Genomic DNA, 26,045 nt, shown 5'->3' with positions numbered 1-26,045 from the left:
TTACCCAGACTTTGACCTGCCTGCAGGATGTGCACATGGGATGGGCATGACTTGACTGTTTAGTCATGTTGGGATGTCTGCCATTCCTGTTTTGTCTGTCCAGTGGATATGTTTGTCTGAGCTTTTAGAACAATGAAATGTTTAATATCTCAAACTTATTGAAATATCCAGCAAATGGGTACAATATGTTCATGTGCAACCTCTGATACAGTTTAGTTCAATCTCCTGTTTAGAGGCATTTTACTGAGAGACATATGAATTGCTGCTCACTATAGAAGTTTGTCTTCTCTACTTTTTCCATCTCAACTTCCCCTAATGCCTCAGCAAAAAAAAAAAAAAACACTTCAATTGCAACCATTAGAAAGGAAATTCCAACGACTTTGCACTGTATTAGCTTATTGTTTTTAACCATTCTATCTGTAATACTGGCTGATAGTTTTGAGGCCTAAGGTGTGTTTGGGGTAAAGAGGCTACTTCTGGATTGAACCAGAGTCATTGTGACTAATGATTTGTTTTGAGGCCTGAAACTACTACTTGCTACATTTACTGATAGCCACACTAAAAGCTTTCTTCTATTTTCTGTTTGTCCTGCTGTTTGCTTGCTTGAACATTATATTCCATGAACCAGCTGGATTTGTTATATTTTTTCTATTTGTGATGTGATCGGTTTCCAGCTGCCACTCTGCTTCTGTGCAACCTGGTTTAGTATCATCCCTTCCTAAAGGCTCTGCAGTGGTGGATCACATTCATGACTTGTTGACTAAACTAAACGTTTTAAATGTTTAAAATACACCTCCGTTTTTTGTAGAGATGAGTCTTTGTCTGTTTCGCTAGAGAAGTTGCCGTGTTCACCAAAGCTACTAAATTGATTGGGACTGGGGCCAGAGACAAGTACACGCACTTTAATTGAGTTGCACACATTCAACACCATTACGTATGCACACCTAACATCAGCTCTGTTTCATTTTCACACACAGTCCTCAAACACTCTCTGACACACATCTTAAACACCCCCACACCTTTCTCGCTCACTGTTTTGAACTCAAAGATACACACACACACAGTCTAATGCCAGCATCTCCAAGGACCCCGCCGAGCCTCACACACCTGGGGTTTTCCATCACTTAGCTTTCTCAGCTTTATTACATACATTTACAGCTGTCCATGAATCAGATCCATTACACACATAAATGCACATGCGCATATACACACAATCCTGCATAAGACCAAGTAGACACCATTATGCTTGTAGACGGATACGTGCGCTCTCATTCCACACACACACACACACACACACACACACACAAGCACAGTCTGTCTGCAAGCTTTTCTGGAGGTAGGGAGAGAGGAGGGATTGATGGAAAAAGAGCAAGATGAGCTCACATCTCACTCACTTGTATTTACCATTATACTTACTGTTACATCCCAGTCTTTACTTCTGTGACAAATCTCAACAACCTTTTGTCCAATACTATTTTTTTAGTTTTGAAATGCAGGTACAGCAAGGAGCCCTGCGTTGCATATGACAGTTGGTACATATTTATATTCAATCCAGTGATTTGTGGATGAAACTCTAGTGCCGTACCCACCCTTGGTCCCTGTCTCTTACTCAAACAGCTTGTGGTCATTTGTTTAGTGGATGTCATACGTTTACTATCATACTGTTACACTGACTGTCATGTTGAATGACTGAGTGTGTTAATATGTTTGCGAGAGTGTTACTGTACATGTTTTGGTAAAACTATAGCTGTGAGTGATGGCGTCAATCAGCATGACAGCGCAGTCAATCAGCTTACATCTGTCTCTGGGACACACAGGTGTGCACAGTGCACACTCTCACGGTGCCTTGGGTCCAGAGATAATGTTAGCTATGTGCCACAAGGCTTGTATGTTGTTACTATGTACCTTAAATGTTGTAGGTTTGAGTCCAAATAACGTCCTTTTTGTGTGGCATTCCCTCTAGTGTTGTTACAATTTCAGAAAATCAACTTTTATACGAATAATAAATCTAAGGCCTTGATGATGTCACCGTACTTGACTTGCAGAGCTTGGCAGCACCCTTTACACCAGGGTTTTGATGTTGGCTGGTTGTAAGTGAAATAATTCCATATGCTGCACCTGGGCCCAGTTTTGTCAGACGGTTTATTTGCACAGGGATCTAGTTTAACCGTGGTAGATGAATGACATATGTTCAGCTGCAAAACTTTGCTTTGCAGAGCAGTAGGAGCCCATAGACTACAGTAAGTATTCTGTCCTGCAGATGTTGATATAGGCAGAAACCCACACATTTAGTTTTAAAAACGAGGACGACATAGAAAGCCGTGATATACAAAAAATATTGATGAAATATTGGTGATTTTCGAAAAATGTTTCATCTGATTTGATGTAACATTACATTCACTGTTGTACTACAGTTAATAGTGAAAATTCCAGTTAATTAAGCTTTGAAGTATGACTCGCACTTCACTGGCCCCAGAAATGCCAATACCATAGGTAACATTAGATATCCATTGTTCAGTTTGCATTACGCCCGCTTTCATACAAGCAGGTGACATTTTGTGAGTGTTCCGTGCAGGCTATAGGACAAGACATTAGGATTTGGCATCTGTTTTTCCCATCTGCTTCGTCTACAACCTCCTCCTCCTCCTCCTCCTTTTCTTTCTTCTAAATGCTCCAATCCATGTGCCATGCACATGTGCCACTCACCCTGTGGAGGCAGCATAGAAAATGATTTGTGCTTTCAGACCATTTAGTGAAGTTTTAAGATAATTCTTCTTATTCATTTATTTAATGTTAATTTCATTTCATCACACCAGTAATGAAGAATTGTGGATATTTCAGTTATAACAATAATTCCCTTCTTGGCTTTGTTGTCTGTCTCCATCTACCGCGGTTACCTGATGTTGAATAAAACCAAAATTCTGTAGAATTGTGAAATGACCTCAGACCCCGAGAATGAAGGGCATGAGAAAAAAAGAAAGAGAAACGTTCTTTTTTTTTTTTTTTTGTTTCAAATGAGAAGAGGTTTGAAAGAGGCTATAGAGAGATTCAGGAAGAGAGGTGGTGAGAGCTGACTAAGGATGCCAGAGGGGAGGACGGCAGGAAGCAGTGGGTGAGGAGGACAGGAAAGAGAGGGAGCGGGAGAGACTCCTCTTCATTGTCCTCCTCCTCTTCTTCTGTCATCATCAATGGTGTCATTGAGGGAGGAGTGGCATAGGGAGGGAAGGAGGAGAGGTGGAGCTGACATCATCCACTTCCTGGAGATCTGTGAGGGCGTATTACCACATTCTCTATAATCAAAACTTTTTACAGTCCCATTTATGCCATTAAAGGGCTTTTAATGTATTTAAACAACAGCTGGCAGAGAAAAACATCTCATTGAAGAAATGCTGAGTCCATGTAAAGAACTGAAAAAGAGAACAGAAAGGCAGGGACGGAAGAACGGAGAGCTCTCAATGTAAGAGGAATGGAAAGATGTGGTGGAAGAAAGAGATGTACAAAAAGAGACCTCCTCTGCCTATCTGGTTACATAACTTTCCTGCAAAAGAGGGGTTTGTGTGCGTGTGTGCTTGTTCTTATCTAAGCTTTCTGTGTGTGTGTGTGTGTGAGGGGGAGTGGGGGGGGGGGCTGACAGAGTTTGCAAAGAGGAAGATACCCAACATGCCTCCTGTCCCCTGCTCTGCTAGTTGTTTGGCCTGCGTTGTCACAGGCCTCTGTTCGTTTGTGCGTAACTTTGTGTTTTAATTGTGCAGCTATGTATATAGTCGGACGTGTATTATGAAGTGATTCAGTGTTGATGTGTGCACCTGTGTCCCCACTCTCAAGTCAAGTCAACTTTATTGTCAATTCTGCAATATGTGCCAGACATACAGAGCAATCGAAAATACGTTTCTATCCGCACCACAGGGTTTTGGAGGTTAGAGGTTAGATGGTGCAAGATTAGTGCAAGTTTGTGGTTATTTAAGCAAGTGCGTGGGATAAGGTGTGTGGGGAGATGTGTAAGGGATGCATTGATATAAAACCTGGAATGCCTTTATTAATATGATTTTCTTCCATAAGTGAAAGATCAAGAACTTGAATTGTGCTAGGTCCCTTGTAAATCTTTCTCATTTTATATTCTGACATACAGTATGAGGAAACTGTTTAATCAGATTCATGGTAGCACACAAATGGTTTGCTAGTTTGTATTTCAAAGAACATTGCAGAGAGAAAAACAATACAAACTGCAGCCAAACGATAACAATTAAAGTCACAATAAAAGCTATGCTTTCTTGCTAATCTGGTGGAGTAATTCACAAATTAGCACCTACAGAGTTAACATCTTAAATTGGTCTAAAATATCACTTGACTTGACTTGTCCACATATGTCTATCTGGAATTTTTTATTTCAGGCAGGTTTTTCTCTACTGCAAGTGTATTGCCACCTTTAACCTATATGTTGTGTTATGGGAAGAAAATGTAGGTTTAGTTGTTGTTGCTGCTCTGAGTAAGAAACGTAGCTGTGGCAAAGAGAGCACGGGGCGTGAACCATAGACCGTATATAAGAATGGACCAACAGATCCTGTTGCTCTGGACGGAGACCAGTGAAGGTCTTTAGAAGCACTTTTTCGGTGAGCGCTGAGCATTACTGCGCAGCCTTCAACTGAGAGAAACGGCGTAAATGTGACGTGAGCAACCTGTCTGAAAGTTGTAAGTCTTCTGGTAGGTGTGCCAAGAGAAATCTCAATCATTCCCAATCTTACAGAGACGGAGAGCGTAGGTATATGTAAGGAGATAACATAGGCACAGGCTAATTATTGCTAACTAAAATGCTAGTTAACATTAGTAATTAAACTTAAATAGCTAATTTAAGTCCAAATTGCCTGCGCGCTTCTCCTGTACTATACGGTAATTTCTCTACTATGCGACAGTAAGTCGTGTGGTTATGACACAATCGTTAGCCTATTTTTACAAAAACATCTGCTACTGAGCCATAACGTGAGGTACAAGGTAATGGAGCCTTTTATACATTGTCGTGTTTCTTTAGAAATAAACAATGGACAAATAAAGTCTTTAAATGCTTCAGATGTAAAGTTATTCGCTGTCAAAGTGACGTCAAAATGAATGGCAGTCAATGGAATGCTAACGTCGGGTGATCGCTTTGTAGCATCAAAATGGCTCCATAGGAGATTCGAGCTCTGAAGCGAAGCTTACCCCCTTGGCGTGAACACTATCTGCCTAAAAAGGAGATGTGGCTAAAATGCTTATACAGGCATTGGTAGATAGTGGATATGCATTTCCCAAACTATATCCCTTTCTTGAACAAATCCACTGCCAACCCCCCTTTAAAGTGGAAACAAAAAGAATCACTGCAGCTATAGGCTGTCTTGTGTTGTGCTCTCTCACCCTCGGACCCTCCCTTCCAACCATTGCTACCCTTCTTTCTACCATAGGCTTTCTGACTCTCAGATTTCTCCCCACCCCCCAGCCCTCTACACCCCGTGGCCCCCCTTTTGAACCCGTTACCCCCCATCCACCCCCTCACCCTCCCTCTCCCCAGGGCAAGCCCACAGCTCCCAGTCCTTTGTGCCTTCCTCCCCCTCCCTCTCCTCCACCTCTGCCTCCCCCTGCCTTTGTGTGTGAGAGGCCAGCAAAGGGAGAGAGAAGAGGCAGGCTGCAGAGGAGGAGAGAGTGAAATACAGGAGCTAGAAGAGAGGGATCCTGTAGCTCACATGTAAAACTAGAGCTTAAAGCCTTTTTTTACGTGCTCTTACTTGACTTGTAGATTTGCACATTGAGTGCAAGTGTTGTCAAGGACCTTTCATCCCTGTTTCATATACAGATGGGTGATAAATTAAAGGGCAAACTTGAATAAATGAGTGGAGAAACATAACAAATGCAGATGCTTCCACACAGGTGCACTGCATGATACAATTAAACGATTAACATCCAATCATGCTCTGTGAAAATAAATGCTGAGCAGGCCCAGTTGATTCTGATTTTGTATTAAGATTGCAAGAGTGGCTTGGTAGCTTTGCATTTCCTCCTACTCATTTCCGGGTTCTCCATCTCTGTGAACAACATAAAATCTAGGTGAGGATTAACTCTCCTGCTACAGGCCCCCAAAGCACTGCAAATATGTAACTTAACTGTATAGTACTGACGTTCTCTGAACTTCTACTTCAGAGAAAAACATTGTATATTATATTTGAAACTAAGTTCCACCTTGAACAGGCGTTAAGTAAATTTAAGTACATTGTGCTGATAATGCCTGTCTTTCACTCTCGACTTTAAGTAAACATTTGAATGCAGGACTTGTACTGTACAGTATCAGTAATTGCACTTAAAGAAAAAAAAAAGTTTTGAGTAGGCCTACTTCTTTTACCACTGCCAATACCAACATTCCTAGCCAGAGAAAGGGTGAAAAGTAAAGGAAGACGCTGTTTGCCTGGGACCCAAATCGAGCATCCTAGCAAAATCCTAGCAGAGTGCATTTAACTTGGGCTTTTATGGTGATAGAAAAGGAAGAAGTGAAGCTAGTGTAAGTCCCACTGCAGTTAATAAAAGTGTGTGGACCTTCTTGGTTCACACTAGTTGAGATTATGGAGCATCTGTGTTTTTGTTTTATTACCCTCCGCTACATTAGTTTGCTCAGAGGGTTAACTTGGCTTGATTACTTTAATAGATTCTTTCCTTTAGATGAGTCTGTTGTGTTTGTGTGTGAAGTATTTCGAGCACAGTGTGCATCGTGTGAAATCTTTCTCACATGCTGGTCAGATAATCATGAGGGGTCACTGAATGGTTTGATGAGTATGAAAATGATGTGAATCATATGCTATGGCCATCACAGTTGCCAGATCTCAACCCAATTAACACATATGGGAGATTATGGACCAACATATTGGATAGCACTCTAAACCATCATCGAAACACCAAATGAGATTATATATTTTGGAAGAATGGTGTTCCAGAGACTTGTACCGTAGAATCAATGCCAAGGCGCATGAAAGCTGTGTTGGCAGCACGTGGTGGCCGAACACCTTACTATCTTGCACCCAGCGCAGCGCAGTGCAAAGCCCGACGCAGGTGTCTTTGATAGTTTAAGACCGACGCAGTTGTCAATTTCCCGTCCAGCGCCCGCGTCGTTTAAATAGCAAATGCACCTGCGCCCATGGGCGTTCTGGTCTTACAGGGAGGTGTGTTCCAGTGAATTCTTGGCGTATTGCTATCTTGAGGCAGCGGGAAGTGATCGCGCCATTGACCAACAAAAACCTGGTCTAAAGTCAATAGCGCAGCATTTCATTGTTATTTTAACAGCAAATTAGTAAAATGTGCCTAGGCTTATGCACAGTGTGCACACACTATGCTTGTTACACACACACAGGGAAGCGCAGCAGCACACAAACATGCAAAAACTTACAAATAAAAATATTACGGTGCAAATCCGCCATCATAAATAGCAATGCGCCAAGGTACAAACGCGCCTGGCTTTTAAAGGGAATGGGAGAGGACACTCTGATTGGTTTATTGCATGTTACGCCCAAAATACACCTATGAATTAATGAAGACACTAAGTACAACCCTTTTGAACCATGCGCCCGGCGCACAGACCCTTTTTTCTGCCGTCAACTAGCAAAAGTGGATTTGACCCATGGACTGTTAATATTAATGGACAGAGCATGTGTGACTTCACCCATTGGTTTGTGGAGATCTGCTATCCGTCGTTGAGTTTGCCGTTACGGGCGCAGCCATCCTGGTTGCTGATGTGACGATTTTAGACGAGAGGGAGGAGTGAGGGAGGAGCCCTTACACTCTGCGTTACGTTACACACTTTCACTGGCAATCACATCATAGCCACGCCCTAAAACACCCCCTGCTTTATCGTCAATTTTAAAATCAACGACACCATAATTAAAACAATTAACACCATTCTGTATTGCAAAAGACTTAAAACTAGAGATTGAGACCATAAACTCATTATGAAAATGTTTACTGAGGTAGTAAATCAAGTGAGAAGTGGGTCACTTTCTCATAGATTTCTACAGAAACCGAACTCCTTTTGCAACCGCACGTGTCGCCCCCTGCTGGATTTCAGATAGAATGCAGGTTTAAGGCACTTCCGCATTTGTAGCACTTCGCCGACCTGGATGCGTTGTCCATTAATATTAAGTCTATGATTTGGACACGAGCCAGGCGCTTCACGCCGTGTGCTTAGATCGTTAAAAAAGGGCCCTACATGTTACACTATGTTGGTTTTTCCTTTCGATTGTCCCCCGTCTGTACATCTGAACAGTAATAGACTAGGAACAGTGATGCACCATAGAGATGATTTTTATCACAAGCTTTACTTTTTTTTACTAGTTCTAGTTCTAATTTAAATTTGGTATGAGTTTGATTGGCCTTAAAATAATGTATACTGTACTAGGAATATAAACCAGTCCTTTAAAAAGACATCAACTACAGGAAATAAAGGGGGGTGTAAACTTTAGTTTTCCTTATATGTCATTTTCTATTCTTTTTCAATCAGAGATATTTGTTTTGTCCAGTCAAGGCTGATGATGCAAAGGATTAAAAAAACAGAAAATTACTGACGCAATGTTGGGATGATTTGAGTATTTCAAGTTCACTTTTTATTGAACTTGCACAGCATAGTCCACTTTTAAGCCTTTGGTGCACATTATACTATATGTTGTACCTGCTACACACATGTTAATGTTAAAAAAAAAAAAGTGTCCATTTTTGGATCAGCATGGCAGACTACTTACCCAACCTGAGAGTCCTGCATATCAATCTCATTTATCCAAATTGATGTGACCATATGAAACAATAGTGATGTTCATATGTTGGTCTAAGTTAAAATGCACGCTCTTCCATTTTGTTAGTATAGGTAGGCTATCTGGTGAGAAAGGTTAGTTCTACTTTAGCCACAGTATAGCTTTTCATAGTTAACTTGACTTGTTTTAGCTTGCATGTGGAGCTTCTGTGTGGACTGTATAGTGAGCTCTAATTGTAATATTAAACACGTACAGTACACATACACACACATACAAAATTATTAAAACAGGATGTCAGTGATGACCACAGAAGACTACGTACTTTAGATGGTTTATGGTTCACAAGCATGAATGATACACTCACATTTTCCACATTTGCAGATGTGTGTACATCTGCACTACCATGTCATGTTTAACTTTAAACACATGCGTTCACGTGGTATTTTACAGACATCAGCACATGCATAGACATGCACAAAAAGGTTTTTAGTGTGCCCTGTATTTGAAGGAACATATTCACTATATTTATATGTAGGCTATATAGTATGTCCAAGAAGGGCTCAATAGGGGGCGATATAAAGCAGTACAGACACAGATACAGTAATTATGTACATTACCTTACTGTGTTAGAATAATATATCTTATAACCACCATTTTTAAAAGACATTGTGTGAAAAGGAGTGGCCAATTATGCAGAAGCAATGTTGTTGATGTGATCTTCAATCTTTCTGTAGACATTTTTTTGAATTTTTTGCAGGCCCGTATACAATACCTGATATCATTAGCAGCGTGCGTGCATATTTAAAGTGTAACGGAGCAAGACGAAGATAAAAGCTTGTGTGTGAATGTAAAGATGAATGTGTTAATAGGCTTGTCTTAGTATGTGTACATGCATTTTGCATTTACTGTCCAAAGACCCACAGCACCACACATGGATTTTTAAAACCCAGGAAACAGAGAGGTGGGTCATGCTGGGTGCATGCTTATCTGTGTGTATGTATGGGTGAAATCCACTTGCAGGGAGTGCAGTCTCAGTAGAAGGAAAAGCCAGCTGCCACTCCTGTTATCACAGTTAAATCAATTAGAGGAGCTTCTGCTCTGAGAGCTGCAACATACGCGTGCACACCGCACCCATTGGTACACACACATTGGAGGATCCCTACTCTTGATTTAATTGAATCAGCCAAAATAAAGTACATCAGATTTCCAACTAATGCAACATTGTAACCATTGCACTTAAAGCTTGTGCCAGTAAAGCTTCATTAGTCACATGTATTGTATATATTGTACCGTTATTATAAAAGCTGCCTGAGACTTAAACGAAACAAGTAAAGCTCAACACCGCAATATTCTAGGAAATAAAGTTTAAATAAAGTCCTAGCTTAGCTTGCCAATCTGGCTATAAAAATACATAGGTTCATTGTTCACATTTCAGAAACATTAAAGCTACATCGTGTAAGAATGTCTCCCATCTAGCGGTGAAATTGTATATGATAACCAACTGAATATTACTTTCTAGCCCCTCCCATTCCGATTGCGTTTTAACTCCTACGGTGACCGTATGCCAAGATTAACATGGCTTCCAGTACGACTTCGTCCATGAGTGTTCCTTCCAGTGATGAGGTTGCTTTAGAAAACAATTACAAATTGCATTTAGTTATTTAGTCAGTTAACATGTTGGTTATGACCTCTATGTAAAATGAATAATAGTTTTACGTTTTCGTTATTTTGGTAGCATTTCATTGCTAACATCAGCTAACGGGTTCCCAAACGAATGCAAGCTAATGTTAGTAAAGTATCAGTGCTATCGTTATTATGTATATTGTACGAGATTAATAGTGTAAGGCAATGTTTACAGCGTAGGCTACATATTTTTCTCCGTGAGCAGAGTCAGAGATCAGTTGATGCGATGGAGGTGCGAGGGAAAGGTAAAGAAAAACCAAAAGACAGAGCCGGTGGCAGTGGATTGTGAGACCTCCCTAGGCAAAGAAAAACTAAAGAGACACTCTCCAAAGATGACGAGGAGAGAGTGGAAGCCCTTCAAAGACAAAGGAGAGAAGCAACAGAGGTTTGTGTTTTCAATATATTTCTCTGTGCAGTATGAACAATGTCAATGAAATTAGCTCGCATCGTTTACACGCAGCTGTTCTAGCTGTAGCCAAGACTGTGTTACAACTGCATGACGTGAGTTGTCTGCCAAGCAACTATAAAACTTGGAATTTACACAAATAGTCTGAATGAGAAGAAAGCAGGCAACTTCGGCATCCCTTTTAAAATCCTTGCTCCTTATGAGCTCTTTCCATCTTGGAAAAGCCACTCCAATATTAACTTTGGTCTTGTTGCTTTGCCTGTCGCGTTGTCGTTTTAATTCTCTTTTTCGCTTCCTTGGCGACTCCATTACATGTCCTCGAGAATAGGTGTGATCCACCATCTTCAACAGGCTTTCAAATATGCCGGCAGTCGCGAGTAATCTCCCCCTGGCGTTCGTCATGGTGCCACCGAGTGTAAAAGCGCGAAAGGCAGAGCTTGAATTTCCAGGTATGTACCTCTTTGGCTAATGTATTTTAAAGATGGAGGCGCAACATGTCTGCCGCCATTTGAGCGACTCGCTCATATGTATTCTGAATGGCAGATTCTACGCTTACGAGAATACTTTGATTAGTTGGTGGAAGTAATTACACATGAATGAGCACATATTTGTGAAAGAACAAAGGGGTTTTTGCTAAGAATCAACTCAAAAAATTACACAATGTAGCTTTAAACCATGAAAATGTGTCTTTAGGAATGTCTGGCGTGTCGGTCGTTAAATTCATTGCACACAATGTAGCATCCTAATGTCTACTTTTACAAACCGTTAATAGAAAACAGCACTTTGCTACTGTTGTACCAATTAACCACAGCAAAGCAGAAATGTCAGTTAGGCAGCCAGCCTTTCATGTGAGGTGCTGACCTTTCCCAGTGATCATGCTAATCATTGATCACTTAGATAAACACACGCTACCACAAGGGCCTATTATTGTCCCTCCCAAAGCCTTCCTATGGACAACAGTTACAATTAGGCCCCGGGTAATTGGCTGACTAATTGCTGTTGGTGGGATACATACATTGCCTATCATCAAACCCAAGGGGAAGCTCTGCTATTACTTTTAATTACCTGCTGTTAAGTTTGACAACTAACCCTGAGTGCTGTTTTTGGAGCTGATGATTGTGTTTCGTCTTGTGGGAGGGAAAGGGGGATACTGGATATCAACGATCAGTTTGGCCACTGCCACAATGGCCCAGATGGATCGCTTCTGTAGTTACACACACACTCCCAAATAAACACATACATACTGTGGGGTGAACAGACATGCTGGCAGACCCATACATCATGTGTCTGTCTGTAAAGGAGCTGCTATTCATTGTCTCTCCTTATGCTTATTCTTTAGGAGCTGGCCTGTCTCATACATCTCTCGTCCTCTCTCACTACTTCTCTTTTTTGTCTTTCTGCCCCCCTCCATCTTTCTCCTCTTGTCTTTATATATTTGATACTCTCCCTCTCTCTCTCACACCCTTTTTATATCTCGACTCACTGAGAGAACAAAGAGGACATAGCTAGTTACCTTTTTTTCTGTCTGTCTGCCTGTGTGTGTTTGAAATTTATAAAGTGCGATGTTGGACTCATCCCAGAAAGCTAGTTTCTCCAGTGACACAGACATCACTTGTTATTAGTGTTTTATGGATTATAGAGGGCTAAGAAGCCTGAACAGACACTTGATATGTAGCCTGCTGTAGCCCTTCAGTTAATATCGGCTCCTATTATGGCAGCTCATACTCATATGAACAGGGACATACAGTAGAACCTTACCAGGAAGAGTACATATACTTAGACACAAAAAAGTACCAGTTGAACAGAAATGTGTTTTCAGCATGCATCTTCTGATCATTTGAGCTGTTATATATTTTTTTATTTCAACCCATCCATCTATCTTCTGTAGTCCCTTATTCCTTTTCAGGGATTTATATATTTTACATGCACTAATCAAAGGTGCTCATCATAGCAATACTGTATGTGTCTCTTTATAGCCAAACTGTTTAGAAATAGAGAAGTAATCGAAGAAGAATAGTAATCCTGTGCAAAAGATGACTTACTTTTCAGCTTTGAACTTTTATCTCATGTAATTCAATCCAGTTGTGTTCACCCACTGTTTTGTTGTGTTTTTTTTTTTTTATGTAAGCAGAACGTTGACATGACTGTCTAATTATAGATAATTAGGTACACATTATGATACAGCTGTCCTGCATGAGTAATGTAAGTTTACTCACCATAAGCCTCATTATTGGGGTTGCAATAACCAGCGATGTAAAGAACAGAAAGAGTTTCTTGTTGTGAAGTAACGGTGTGCAATGCTTTATCCATGAATGCTGCTGATTTAATTTACACTTGATCCATGGTGTGTGTGTAGAGAATGAGTTATTGAAATGTCACCAGGTGCTGGGAAGGCAGTCTGCCAGAAATGCCTTCTCCTCATTATGAGGAGTGGGTACTGATCAAAGCATTTCCTGGGTTGTCTGTGTAGGATGAACTATTATTCCAGCTCTCCAGTGTTCTTCTCTGTTTGTAACACTTGGGCACATACGATTACACATGTGTACATTACACAGGTGTGGCGACACAGCTAAGTTAGCTTGCCTGCCATGTGAGTTTTGTTTATATATCTGGTGCTTTCAAAGTAATTGCTTTGGCCTGAGCTCATCAAGGGTTGGTCAACTGTGTACTGTATATACAGTATACTGTGTGCATGTGTCTGTGTGTACATACACTACACAGGCCACATCCCAGGGCCAAGAGCAGGGTTGTGTTGCCATGGTGAAAATGAAATCCAAAATGCAGAGTTGCAAGGAAACCCCTGATTGGCTGAGGAGCCATGCATGGGATTGTGATGCATAGTGTCAGCTGGCCAATGGGACGCAGGCTGAGCCAGGGCTGTTGCTAAGGGGAGTAGCTTGGAACAGAGTCAGCTGGGTTTTCTCTCTCTCTCTGCATCTCAGTCGGTTTCTGGCTTGCTTGTCCGTTTTCTCCTGCTGCTCGCTCTGCCTTTGCCCTCATTGACTCCTTCTCCCCCTCCTTCCTGTCTCCCCATCGCTCTCCCCCCAAATGTTTTTTTTGCACTTCTACACGTGCGAAAGGGGAAAGAGCACATGTTGAAAAATTCACTGAATATTTAATGCAGATTGTTGTGTGGGGCTGGTCCCATATCCAAAGAAGCCCTGCACACAAAGTGGTGTGTGTGTTTATCTTCGTGCATTAAGGTTTACATGTTTGTTTCTGTTTGTTTATTTTATTGTGAGGGTTTTTTGAGTATGTGCATCGGTCTGGGCTTTTGTTTAATTTAATTTAATTTATACTCTTTATTGATCCCCAATGTGGAAATTATTACACACACACACATGCTCAGGTCCTTTACATGCACTAATGGAGAGATGTCAGGGTGAGTGGGCTGAGCGGTTGTGGGGGGTTTGGTGTCACCCCCGTTTATGTGAGATTGTCCTCACCTTTGTGTGTTAAGTTAGTTCTTTGTATCTTTCTTTATGTGCTTGTGCTCTCATGTGCACCAATGCTGTCTTTTACCTTTTAGTGTTTGAAACTTTCTTGTCTTTAAGGAGTCTGAAGGGGTGGTATGTTTTTGTGTGTGTTTAACGTCTGTGGGTTCATATCAGGGAGCTCTCCAGGGACTTGGGGCTCTCTAGCTGAAGTGGGGTGTGTTTGAACGCGAGCCAGGTAGAATTGGGTACGCGCCTGGCGTCACGTAGGGCTGAACCCCCCCCCCCCCACCCTATAAATACCCCATACCCAACTGCTGGATCATTACCACCATTCACTTCACACCATATATCCGTACCCTGCTGAACACAATTGCTGACACCTTGACTACGAGTTTAGTATGTTAATGTCATAAACAAATAGTTTGCTATTTAAAACTTAAATTATATTACTATAAGAAACTAATCAAATAGAATAAATACATAATAATGTTGTGAAATATTAAATCCATATTTCTAAATAGTAAATCCTTAGCATCCATATAAAAGTGTAGCCTCCAGGATGTGTTAGTGGATAGACACATACAGTACAGGATGGCTCGTCTCAAACAATCTGATGACATGTCAATGACATGTTTCAGCTCATTGCTGATGATTCCCATAACACATGGCTTTATGTGCTTTAGTGGTTGCCATGCCAACTCTTGTAAAACCATGGTGTAAATTAATGGTCTTGGTTGATTTCTAAGGTTGTTTTTGTAGCTTTTCATGCAACCTGGATAGGTTTTCTGAAATATACATACACAATACATAAGCTTAAGTTAATGGTGTATTAAAACCATAACTATTATGTGGTTTTGTAGTTTTTGTCATTGCTAATCTTTTCCTTACATGAATCAAGGGTTTCAGGATAAAATAGAGCATTAGCATCTGCACAACATACGTCACTGAGACAAATTTACGATATGTGGAAATGACTTGCCTTGACACCACTGAAATGAGTTTGTCGCTGTTTAATTTCCCACCTATTGAACATAAAACTAAATAACAGTAGCCTCGGTTGGATCTGTCTGACTGTATTAATGTCACTTTGTTTGCCTCCAATACCATTATGTGTTTTTATGACACTCATTGTGCATAGGAGTAGGCTGAGGTATTGCGTGTGCATCCACTCATGAGAATGTGGGTTAGCATCAGTCACATAGAGTCATCATTAGTTATTTGTTTATGACAGAGCTGCTGGATGAGTTGTCAACTGTCCAACTTTGTTTGTGCAGCATTTGATTTGTGCATGTTGGTCTCCAGGCAGTGCAAGTGGAGTTTAATATCTTGATCAAGCTAGATGAATAAGGAGATCTGTACTGAGTCATGTTATACTCTGTAATAATAGTCAATGATCAAACTTTGCCAAGAGGCAGCAGCAACACAAAGAATTTTTGTTAGATTTTGGAAAGGCAGGAATATACGTACGTCATCCCACAAGTGGACAGAAGCAGTAACAAAGCATCTGCTCTCCACATTTTTCTGGCTCTCCCCCTCCTGTTTCCTTCCTCCTCTCATTTCCTCCTTCCACACTTCCTGTTTCCTGGCTCTCATCCCCTTTGTTCAGCTTTCTCTCTCACGGGTAAATTCTTTTTCTTTTTCCGCTGTCATTTCTTGCCTTTTTTTCTACTGTGTGTGTGTGTGTGTAATGGATCTATTGTGTCGATGGCTGCCAGGGGAATCACTGAAGTAAGGCTTCCTACTTATGAATCAAACTTCGCTAATAGAGCATGGCTGCCTTTGAGATGACATAACACACACACACACACACACACACCGTGGCCATCCCATAGCCCCCAATCATTCATTCATAATAATCCTCACAATCAGTTATTCTGAATGAGAGATGGAGGGAGAAGAAGGATGAGTGAAAAATTGGGAAAGGGAGGGACAGGGTGGCACTCACTCACTTCATGTGAAAACAAAGCAATTATAGGCATTATCAGTCCTGTCAGGTGTGTGTGTGTGTGTGTGTGTGTGTGTGTGTGTGTGTGTGTGTGTGTGTGTGTGTGTGTGTGTGTGTGTGTGTGTGTGTGTGTGTGTGTGTGTGTGTGTGTAGATGAGATCAAAAGCAGGAGCTCCAGCTGACTCGTAGCTCTCCCGCTGGTTTCATTTGGGTTATCACCATGGTCCTCTTATTGATATTTTGTGTTTCCTCTATGCAAAAAAGTATTCACATGGCATAACAGGTTTAACTTGAAATGGAAACACATTTAGGCATGCTTTAGTAAACGTAGGACGGTTTTCAAGAAAACACTTGCACATGTGTGCACATTGAACATTATACACGTGCATGGGCACACACACTCAAAAAGTTTCCCAGTGTGCACTCTTGCAGTCAGTGGGACTTATTGGATCAAGCAGTCAGCCTCTGTGCAGTGGTTTAAAAATAGAAGTAAAGGAAACACACACACACACACACACACACACACACACACACACACACACACACACACACACGTTTACACACTCTCGGCTCAGAAATAGAAGTGAAAAGCATCTGAGGCTCCACTCTTTTTCTCCCCTTTATTTTTTTTTCTTTTTCCTTCTCGGCTTGCTGTACACTCCGTCTCAGACCGAAAACAAAAAGAGACCGCAGCAGAGAATAAAGAACAAAGAAGAGGTAAGAGAAAGGACTGTGAGCAAGAAAGAAAGAAGTGTTAACATTAAAGCAAGCATCCGTGGGAATCAGACATGCCAAGTTTGCATCACCGCAGCGCCACGAGCGAGTGATTGGGTCATAGGCACATGCAAGTTTGAGTGTGTGTTTTTGATGTTCTTCAGCATGTTGCCATATGCGTTTGAACAGCAGAATTGGCATATATTGAAATGTCTGTGGTAGATAGTTAGACTTTCGATGATGGTATTTCAGTAATCTCCCGCTCTGCTTTACAGGCTAAGATTCAGATGGAGGCAGAAAAAAAAGGTTCAAAAGGAAGGAAAAACTGAGAGTGACTGAGTGTGAGGGTAGAGCAAGTGTCATGGTGAATAACAGAACACACTGTGACTGCCAATATTTATCTGTTTACACAGAAAAGTTCCCTTCACCACTTTGCAAGTCTTTCCATCCCGTGTTTGTGTTTTTCATGCATGCTGCAGTGACCGTTTAGCATCCTTTTGATCACTGCTAACTGCCCCTCCACTGAGAGAGAGAGAGAGATAGAGGTGGAGGAGTGATAAAGAAGTAAAAATTTCATGTCAGAGATGAGAGAAAGACAGAGGCAGGAGAGGGGGAGGAGAAAGATGAAAGGGAAGGCGAGAGAGAGATGATTATGCAGTTTAAGATAATGCTGGCTTTGAAGAGAGAAGAGGAAGATACATCTTTGTTTCATCAACTGCACTCTTTCTATGTATTCCTCCACTTTGTTCTTTCACTAAGCGAAACTGCACATTAATGACACAACAAGTAAATAAGACTGTGGAGGTGGAAGTGTTTCTATGACATCTGAGTTGTTGAGTAGGTTGGACAGAGGGTGTCAAGGACTTCAATTCACCTAATTCACACAGCCGCCCACATTTAATTACACTGTACTGATGCAAACAGAAGTTAAACTCAGTCTTTTGAGATATACACAAATCCATCCATCAGTCCAGAGATTAGCACGTCTGGAGAAGCATTGTTAATTAGTAGTTTGGGGGAATTAGACCTTTTATGACGAAAAACTGGAATTCAGATGAGACGCTGTTTGCATTAAGTGAGAGAAATACTGAGGTTCAAAGTTCATTCCTAACTAAGCAGTTGAGAAAACAGTCTAACCACAAGGCCAATTTAGTAGCTGCTCTGGAGCCTTTGATCATCTACAGTTCCATTGCAACTGGACAAACCTCATCTGCTGATGTGATATGATTTGAAAGCTCAAACAACAAAAACATCACATGAAGAAGGCATTATTGCTAAAGGCAGAGAGTAAACGCACTGTTAAACCATATAACTACAAAGAATTACAGTACATAATTACCAAATTAAGTTAAGTTTCAGTTTCACTTCTGCCTCTTTGCTCAAACTCTCGCACATTCACACACGCACACTTTCTTTCTCCCTCTCTTGCTCTTTCTCTTTTCAAGAGGTCAATTAAATGTCTTTTAAAAGTCAGAATCATGAAGTTAAGTTTCCATCCCAAATAGAGACACCCCGTCACAAAAGCCTGGCAGTGTCCGACCCCTGTTACCCTGGTTAAATGAGTGTTGGCCAATTTAGATAAACTGCTAATGTAGGCTTGACCAGTGTCACTGTGTGGGTCTGAACGGAGCAGAAGTGACTATAAAAATATAGCATGGCCATGGAACTAACACAAAGCCTGCTACTCATAATTTCTAAAATGTTTTTGAAATTTAAAGTTTTTTTTTTTTGTTTTTTTTTAAATGAAGCCCAAAGTGAGTTGAACGAGCCTTGACATTAAATGCTCATCCTCCCTTCTTTATATTGTTCATACACCAAACATCACTCCACTACCAGATGTTTTAAGTTCAACCAGCCACCAAAAGTTAACTTTTGTATGGTTGGACTCTGTTTTGTTATTAGTTGTTGTTATATGTTGATGAATCTTAAACCTCTCCAGTCTGAGAGGTTCAACTGCGCGCTAAACACCTCACCTTGGTGTCTCGCAAAATGTTTATCTGCACGAATCATACAATGTCAGTCAGTTTGTCAGTGTGTGTATATGTGTTTATGTGAGAAAGACAGACAATGCTACTGTTTCAGTGAGACAGACAATGAGAGATGAAGATGAAACTAGCTTTTCATCAAATCTTAGTTTCCTTTGCCGTTTCTTGTAATCACTCACTTGTCACACATAAATACTGTGACATATTAGACATGTAGGCTGGACCAAAAGGCCTATTTTTTCTAACTTCCACGCACATTAACAACACTAAATTGTAGTGGGCGTTAGGTAGTTTTGAACCAGTTGAATCAGGGTTAAGGTGTCGTAGAAATATGGTAGGAACAAGCAGGTGTTTGTCAGCTTGTGCTCAACACTACTCTTTACTCAAGGTAACCCTGATATGCATTTTAATTATAATATATTTTAAACCATATTTAGTTTTTTTGTGCAATAACATGTTTTTTGTAAAATTCTCTTGATAGTTTAACAGAACCAGATTTAGCTGTTTCTTCTCTCCTTTTTTTTCTCTGCCAATAATCCACTTTTCTATCTCTTTCTGTGTTGACCTCTTGGCCGGTGACCTCATCAATAAGGGGCTTGTTTGGGGGAAGGGCCTGGGTCAGGGGGGTGTGTGTGTGTGTGTGTGTGTGTGTGTGTGTGTGTCTCTCTGTGTTGGTGTGTGCATGACCCTGATGGGGCCCCTAGCATATTTTGATTAAGGAGGAGGGGGGGAACAAGCAGGGAGGGGTCATATAGGCCCCCCATCTTCCGCCATCTTAGGTTTCTGTCTATTGACTGCTGTGGCTGCCCAAGAGCTCATGTGTCCTCATGTGTGTGCAGTGTCTGTATCTGCTGTCCATTTTCCTCATGGCAATCTCGCGGGTAGACAAGACAATCACTCATTCTCATCTCTTTCTCTCCCTCTATATACATCTCTGCCTGTCTGTGTGCGCCTACAATCCCTCCACCCCTCCCTCCCTCCCTCCCTCCCATTTAATTTCTTTATCCTCCTCCTTCTCTCCCCCTTCCTGTCTCTGCTCCCTCATCCTTTTATTCCATCCCACTCTCCCTGCCTTTCTCTATTCCTCCGGTCAGGTGAGAGGGAGTTGAGGGAGGAGGAGTATTAGCCTCACTGTCTGGAGCCAGTGGTAACCTTATATCTCAACAGTGAAAGACAGAGAGAGGAAGGGTTGGTAGTAACTTGAGCTTTAGTGATTGTACATTCAACACAGAGGTCATTTTTTTTAGACACTGGATCTGAGTGAATACACACACACACACACACACACAGAGTCTCCGACCTGTCCCAAAATATATGTAAAACTCTGCTTGAAAAGCATATTTTCTTTCCCTTATCAGTGATGTAATCCTAATGCAACATCACCGTGACAATTGTCTTCTCCCATCCTTCAGAAACAGGCTCTGAGGTTTGTGGCTGATAAGCTTGTCCAGGCAGCTGGAAAATGGAATTTTAGTCAGTCCTGTGTCCTCGGGCTGTTCCATGCTAGTAGGGCTGCACAAGTCATCGAATTTTAATCACAATCACGATTTTGGCTTCCCACGATCAAATTCACGTGATCGAGCGATATTTAAAATGCTTCATTCCGTTCTGGTGCCCTATAGGCACCAGATTTTAACATGCGCCGTTAACGTGAACAGAAAATTGCGTTGCCTGTATCTTTTCACAGCAAACGCGCATGTTTGGAAATCGGTCGCACAACAGCTGAAATGGCATACTCCTTCATAGTATCCTTCAACAAAGGAGGAATGTAACACAATATGGATGTATTGGCAGGAATGTAGCACAATATGGATGTGAAAGCAGTTATAATTAGCCTATTTGACAATAAAATGTGTTTTGGTTAAAATCAACAAATAATCGTGATAATTTGATCGTGATCAATATATTGATCAAAATAATCGTGATTATCATTTTGGCCATAATCGTGCAGCCCTACATGCTAGCCTGGTCCTACCAGACTATCATACATTTCATTTGTACAGAGAGTCTGGCCACTCTATTGAAGTTTAAAACTATTGGATCTGCCCAGAGCCACTCTGGATCTACCATAACCAATCGCTAAGGTTTGGTCGTGACGTATGTCACTATCGGCTTATATTTAGCATTAGCATCGCAAGCGTTAGCCTTAGCCAACTCCTTCACCACTAACGGAGCAAGCCGTAAAATCAAACTTTTCCTGAACCCCGTGGGGAGGAGGGCCACAACATCATGGCCACCAACAAAACTCAGCAAAGATTGTTCTTGCTCGGGCTTTAACTTCTGGATATTCGACAGCGTTGCCACAACGGACGAATGGCTTCGCTTGCATTTTTCTCGCGCACGTCCTAACGTCATTGTTCTCAGCCACTCCCTCTGTTCGCTGATTGGACCGCCAAATATTTGGCCAGAGAAAACCCAAGAATATACTGCGAACCCAGACGGAGTTCGTAGGAGAAGTACATAGGAGGGTGGAGCCAGGCTAGTTCCATGCTCTAACACACATGACAGTACATACAGTTCATGTACTCAACACAGATGAGCTGGAAGAAGGGTGAGTGAAGGAAAATAGGAAATGAGAGAGATTCACAATTAGGGGTAGAAACAAACAAAGGAGAAAACATGCATGTTTTTAGCTTTGGAAACCTCTGATCTCAATTTACCATTATGGCCTGTTGAGGATTCTGTATTATAACATGTTTTCAAACATCAATCTTCAATCTTTTCAGCATGGTCTGAGTGGAGGAAACTATTGTTTGTCTGTGTTTTTGGAAGGTTTGTACACAGAATGGGAATATGTCTTACAAGCAGTCATACCAGTAAACTGACTTAATTCATTAGAAACAAGACGTAAAAGACAAGAGAGGGCGCCTGGGTAGCTTACCTGGTAGAGCGTGCGCCCATGTACAGAGGTTTACTCCTCGACGCAGCGGCCACAGGTTCGGCTCCAACCTACGGCCCTTTGCTGCATGTCATTCCCCCTCTCTCTTACCCATTTCATGTCAGCTGTCCTATTAATAAAGGCCTAAAAGACTAAACCATTTATTGAAAAAATAATCCAGATTAAATGATAATGAAAATAAGTGCTTGTTGCAGCCCTTGTACACTGTAGAGATATTGACTACTAGTGGCACCATAATGCATTGTTTTAATAAGTATATTTTGTATATGTATTGCATCACCCACATGATAACAAGAAGTGTAGCAATACAACAGCAAAAGCTGGGGCATGAAACACTAACCTAAACATAACTGTTTGTTTCCAGGAAAATTCCAATGTTTGAATATGACTTTTCTGAACAGCCAGTAGCCAATTCTACGCTTTCAATTGTGATATTGTGCTGTAGAGCCAATGGCAAAAGCTCCAGGTCACTCCAGCTCAGGTTAGACCGCAGACAGGTGTGTATCCCCACAGCCACAGCACAGAGCCAAGGTGAATGAGTCCTCACCAGGCTGAGGGGACCAGATGTGTCAAGTGGTTAAGCTGGGGGCACAATGGGCCCCCGGGGCCTATTGAAGTGCTTTGGGGGGCGCCTGGACTTTGGGTCTCTTCACCAACCCCCCTCAACCCCCTGTCCCTCTCAGACTGGGGCTTTTCCTAGGCAGCGTGGCACAGTGCGTGGCTTGGCTCTGGGCCAGAGCAGCCTGTCTGCCTGCCTCTGCCAGCCTTCCTCCTCTGAGACCAAAGACAAAGCTGGGACACGGCCAGACACTCCATGCTCTCTGTTTATCTCTCCATCATTTCCCTCCTTTTCTCTCTAGACTTTCTTATTCTTCTCAATCATTAGGGGTCATGCGGTCCCTTTTTTATTTTTTTATTGTTTTTTATTTTCCACACTATTTCATCTCTTTTCCCTGTATATACTTTCTTTTCCTTTTGTTCATTCATTCAATTCAAATTAATTTATGCCTGTCTTTTATCTCTTAGTCTTGTTTATCTTACCATCTCACTCTATCTGGACTGCTCCTAATCTTTCACCAGTGACATTTCACACACACACACACACACACACACACACACACACACACACACAGTCATTGTTTCTTCCATCTGCACACATATAAAGGCTCATAGGCAGACTTTAACCTTCCTACACACACACACACACACACACACACACACACACACACGCACGTACACACATAACTTCCAACCCACTTGACATTCACTCACATTCAGTCTCTCTATAAGTCCCCCCACACAGATGTACTATCGCAATTTTCCCATATAAACACACATATAGCCCAAGTCAACACATCCCCTTCCCACACCCACACATATACCCCCCTCTCTCTATCTGTGGTTTGTGTGTTACAGTGTGTCTGTCATCTTGTCGCTGTGTGTGGGCTCCACATAAAACCAGCTGCCTAACCAATAAAGGCTAGCTGTAGCCACCAGGCTCAGACTGGCTAGCATGCATCACTCACTAAGGGTGTGTGAGTCTGTGTGTGCTCCATCCTCCACAACCACCCACGGTGCTGCTGCTGCTAACAACTCTGGTTGACTTGGATACTTTTTAGGGAGAAAAGTGTTTCTTTCTCTTTTGTCACTTGCCCTTCATATCACACTTACATTTAACTTTCATTAATTTGCTCTCTTATTTGCACTATTTACTCTCATAACGTTCTAAATACCACTATGTCACTCAGCCCATCTCGTAATGACTCCGAACCACAAATTTCACACCTCACATGTAAGAACAATACACACACACAAGCCGGGTTCTAAAACGTATTGTATATGCGAGCTTACACATACCGACGTTATCTCACACAGCACACTACCTTAACTCCTTTTCAAGAATCTGAATAAGATTAGTTTTATCTTTAAATACTTCTTCAGTCATTTCTTTATTTATTTATCTCTCTATTAATGAATGGCTCAGGCTAAACTCGTACTGCTTTAAATTACAATTGTGTTTTTTATAGGGCTGTCAAACGATTAATTTTTTCTTAATTGAGATTAATCGCTGAATTTCTATAGTTAATCGCAGTTAATCACATGTTTTGTCACATGAATAAAATTCTGTTATTTTGCATTTCAGAACTGTTTAAGTACATATTAACAATGGAAAGCAATTCTTACCAGTCTATCTTGACTGGGAATCAAATGAATGCAAAGAAAGTTACTTTATGAAGTTGACGTAAGATTTGTATTTGTTTATTATTTATTTATTTACTGTAAACAAAAGAAAATGTGTGAATCTAGTCACACATTTGAAATCTAGTGTGCAGTAACTCCTAAATAATGTTGATTACTCACTGACCTCCAGTGATCACCGGTTAATGAGAAAGCGTTTGCACTTGGCAGCAGTTCCAGTTTAGCTGCTTTCTCCGTGTCATACAGGCTGTGTATGGTGAAACTACTGTCCCCCTCGATGGCAGTGTATAAGACGGGGCAGGGAAAGGAAATGCACTTGCTTTGAAGCATTTCCTTTCCCTGCTCTCCTCCGTCTCTGTCACACACACACACACACACACACACACACACACACACACACACACAGCTCCTCCCACCGTGTGGTGTTTGGTTTTTTTAGCCCTTCCCGGGAGCGCGGCAATGGTTATGTCAAAGAAGTTATGTTAAGGTGAGGGTTAGCTACCTGGAAGGCGACGTTGGAGGCTTAAAACACCATTGAACCCACCGTGCACACAGCATCTGTCTCCATAAAGGAGAGAAGACGGCTGGTGAAATTCACATGTTCACGAATCTATCTCGTGAACACCTTTACACAATCACACATTAAAAAGTGCTATACAAATATTTTATATTCTGAATACAATGTTGTCAGTGTGTTAATGTTGGAGTCCTGACCCGACTCTTAGCAAACAAGCGATTGCGCCTGCTTTAGAAAGTTAAGTAGTCGCAAGTTTGCGGTAAAATGCAGTTGGGTTGTCGAGGTCAAAACACCATATAGTACATAGCAGCTGTGAATAAAATAAACGTATTATAAACAATGTTATGTCATTTTTTTACTCTTACACTGAATGTTTGCTGTATTTTCCGCGATTGAAAAAGGCACGTGTTGAGGATAAGGACCAGTCTGAACCAGAGGTATCAGTCTGAAACAGAGCTCAACAGTCCGACCAGTGGAATTAGTTATGCTATTAATTTGTTTACAATATTTTCAGGCTTCAACCAGTGAAAGAGAGAGAGAGAGATTCATTAGGCATTGAAGTAGGAGAGGACAGCATCTAACAGCGTGTTGTGTGTCCCCCCCCCCCCTCCCCGCCACAAATTGCCAGCTTTCAAATACATTTAATTCAAGTATAAAACTGTTAAATAAAAATAGGTTTTACATTTAGCTTTAAAGTGCTGTACTCAGATCAAACAAAAAGTACTGCTAAATGTGGTTTAAGGAGTACCTGGTTGACTGTTGAAATGTGAACTTGACTGGCACTGGCTGGATTCTGTACATTCTTTTGCAGAAACAGAAGCTGGTCTGTGTTTTGGAGTGAGCATGCTCCGCTGTGCAGTTACGATGTCTCTGGCAGTTGAGAACACTCTCTGACGCAACGGTGGGAGTTTAGAGCATTGAAAGAGTGCGTTGGTTGACTGGCACGGTACTTTAGGTTGTTGTTCGTCCACGTCTCTAATGTTAATCTCCAGGTGATGCCGTACCATGTGAGTTCTCAAGTTTGTGGTGTTTCCAAAATACTTAACTTTCGCTTTGCAAAGCCTGCATATAGCATGATTCCTATCAAGTTCTGTCTTCCCCTCGAGGTTATAAAAGCTGAATGTGCCCAAACTTTCGCCTTCAATGAGGATGGAGCAGGTTGAATAATTCTTTCTGTAAGGGTTTGTCATTGTTTGTGCCGACTAAACTACTTCCGCTGCACTCCTTCTTCTTCTGATTATGACAAGAGTGCCCAGGGGTCAGTGTGAATTCGACGCACCGCCATCTATGGGAATGGCGAGGTAATGTCATTTTACGACAATAGTGTCAAAACGAAGAAATAAAAATATGAATCGATTTTTGGAATTCTATGAATAGATTTTGAATCGGTAGAGCTTGAATCTCGATTCAAATTGATTTTTTTGCACACCCCTACCTGCTACCCCCGATTGGGCGGTGAGTAAAAAGATATTTTTTCAGGGTGTCGAGGCGGGTAAACCAACAGCAA

General features: G+C 41.5%; 1 protein-coding gene across 1 annotated transcript in view; it reads left to right on the top strand.

The window, feature by feature from the left end:
• The window catches only part of kdm6ba (lysine (K)-specific demethylase 6B, a), a 118,644-nt gene that overhangs the window by 4,491 nt on the left and 88,108 nt on the right, over window positions 1–26,045 (top strand). The window lies entirely within an intron of this gene.

The sequence above is a fragment of the Sander vitreus genome, chromosome 19 (assembly GCF_031162955.1).
Source record: "Sander vitreus isolate 19-12246 chromosome 19, sanVit1, whole genome shotgun sequence".
Classification (NCBI taxonomy): domain Eukaryota; kingdom Metazoa; phylum Chordata; class Actinopteri; order Perciformes; family Percidae; genus Sander; species Sander vitreus.
This window is presented reverse-complemented; position numbering and strand designations above follow the sequence as displayed.